Source organism: Mastigoproctus giganteus, chromosome 1 (genome assembly GCF_048544385.1).
Source record: "Mastigoproctus giganteus isolate SK-2022 chromosome 1, ASM4854438v1, whole genome shotgun sequence".
Lineage (NCBI taxonomy): Eukaryota > Metazoa > Arthropoda > Arachnida > Uropygi > Thelyphonidae > Mastigoproctus > Mastigoproctus giganteus.
In genome coordinates this window covers 49,269,245-49,271,494 of record NC_143575.1, presented here as the reverse complement: position 1 = coordinate 49,271,494, position 2,250 = coordinate 49,269,245, and the positions used below count along the sequence as shown (strand labels likewise).

Sequence of the window (2,250 nt, the reverse complement as noted above, 5' to 3'; positions counted from 1 at the left end):
GCCTCCTCATTTTATTTAGATTAGTTTAACCACTATTGGTTACCTTCTTAAATATTCCACGATTAGAGGGTATTAAAGAGGAAAATTACAGATTTCTTAAAATTATTTACGAAATTTTCACAGCTTTTAAATGACTTGCTATAAATAATAAATAAAATAAAGAGGAAATTAGGGCGAGCAGAAGTTACGTTCAGGTTATTTAAAATGTGGAATTCTTCACGATTGTGCGTGTTATCCTTGCACTAATCTTCTCTGTTTTATCGTTTTAGTATGTATTGCCGAAGCAAGTGCACTTCTTTTTGTTCCTTACTCCCATACTTTTGATCCGCCTCGCGGCTTCTCTCAAGTACAACCCTAGTTCCACCACGGGGTAGGTAAGTAGCACCCAGTAGTGAAAGTGTGTCGACGCAGTGACAAGAAATGTCCACAATATGTAAGTTGCTGGATGGCATAGTTTCAAAATAAATATTTAGGGCAAAAGCCTCGGGTTTGTAACGTGCAAATTAGTTTAGCTACAAAAACTCATTCTCATATTGCGGAACCCCCCCCTTCACCACGAGTTCCCCTGGTATTGCACTACTCACTTTGAATAAAGCTCTGCTCCAATTTTTGAATAAAAGCTCTGCTCCAATGGAGAAGTGCATGCCATTGCCCTGACCATGGTTTTAATTTTGGATTAAAAGAATAGATATTATACAAAAGCAATCTCTGATAGACATCAAATGAGAAAAAACTCTATTAATCTCAGCTTGTGTATAAAGGGACAGGTCTGCAGCTACCGCCGTTAGATAAGTAGGCAGTGTGTGGTGAAAACACGACGAACCAGCGATGAGAAATATCCACAATATTTAGAATTAAGAGTTTTCTGAGACTCGCTTGTGTATATTAGTAATAAATCTCATGAAATTATTATTGTTGGGATTTTAATTTGAACAGCATCTTGTTGTTTGAGCGTGAGAAAAAAAGAATTATTTACCTTAGTCTGGTTGACTTACCCTCCCCATCTACCAAATATTCTCCAACTGCTGCATTTCGAATCTGCATATTACGGAATTTAGTTTTCATTCTGATCATTTGCCTTTTATCTTATATTGCCCGTGAAAGTATTCTAATTGTTCCGAGTTTTATAGAAAAAAGAACGTGTTCTTATCAATAGAATTTTTTTTTCTAAATATTGTAATCGGAATTAAGCTGTTCCTTTTCTTGATACATATCTTTGGAATTATCTCGATAACCTTCCGATTTCTAAAGCAGCTGATTGGCTATCCCCATGGTTAGATTATTGCAGGTAGTAGAATATGTTAAGTATGCATATTAACTTCGTTCTCGAAACCTTGGTGGTCTCCTGAGTTGTCTATATTGTTCAGGGTCAAACAGAAGCTGTTTGGATTATTTAAAAAGCTTCCTTCTTACAAGATTCAGAAAATTTTCAAGTGTGTTCTACATTTGTTGAGGGCAGGGAATTAGTCGTCCAGAAATTTCTTCATTATTAGGCTAAACACGGTAAGATACTTTTCCTTTCTAGTAATTTTGGGAGATTGAGTGTTTCTGTCGCTTCTAAGGTTTCAATCGAGTATATCTAATTTGCTCAGAATATATATATATGTATTTATGTTTTTTTTTTTTTTTTTTTTATTAATTCAGTAATTTGTTATCGCCTCGGATGTACAGAAAGTCTGATCGTGTCATCAAGGAGATGACGTATGTTTCAGCAGTAATTTTATTAATATAAACATACACTCGCATACGTGTGAGTTGCTGGTGTTATATACATTTCAAAATCAAATATCTATTTAAGGCAAAATCTTCAGTTCAGTGCAATTCATAGTGAAGGGGCCTCTATATCATGAGATTGCGTTCGTAGCAAACCTATTTTGTTGACTGTTACTTTTTAAACCTTAGCTTCTGCCTTGACCTATACTATAATGTTATGTAGCTGTCATAGCTCGATACTTTTTCCTCTAAATATATGATGCTAAAGCCACGCATCATGCAGTCTTATTGCTTTAAAATTATTTCAGGCTAAAAATCTGAAATTTGGAGTTCGTCTACTCCAAGTTTTTTTTTTTTTTTTTTTTTTTTTTTTACCGTTTCTCTCACTCTCGTGTAAATTAGTACTGAGAGGACGAAGTGGATGATTGCGGGGATGGTTTATCTATCATATCAGTTTGCGTTGTCTTTTCAATTGATTTTAGTTTCTTAGAATATTCTGGTTCGACACCGCCTATCAGCAAATTGCTTCTTATTTCT

General features: G+C 34.8%; 1 pseudogene; it reads right to left on the bottom strand.

Moving 5' to 3' along the window:
• Positions 1-200: 200 nt before the first annotated feature.
• On the bottom strand, positions 201-288 carry LOC150090779 (U6 spliceosomal RNA; annotated as a pseudogene).
• Positions 289-2,250: the final 1,962 nt, after the last annotated feature.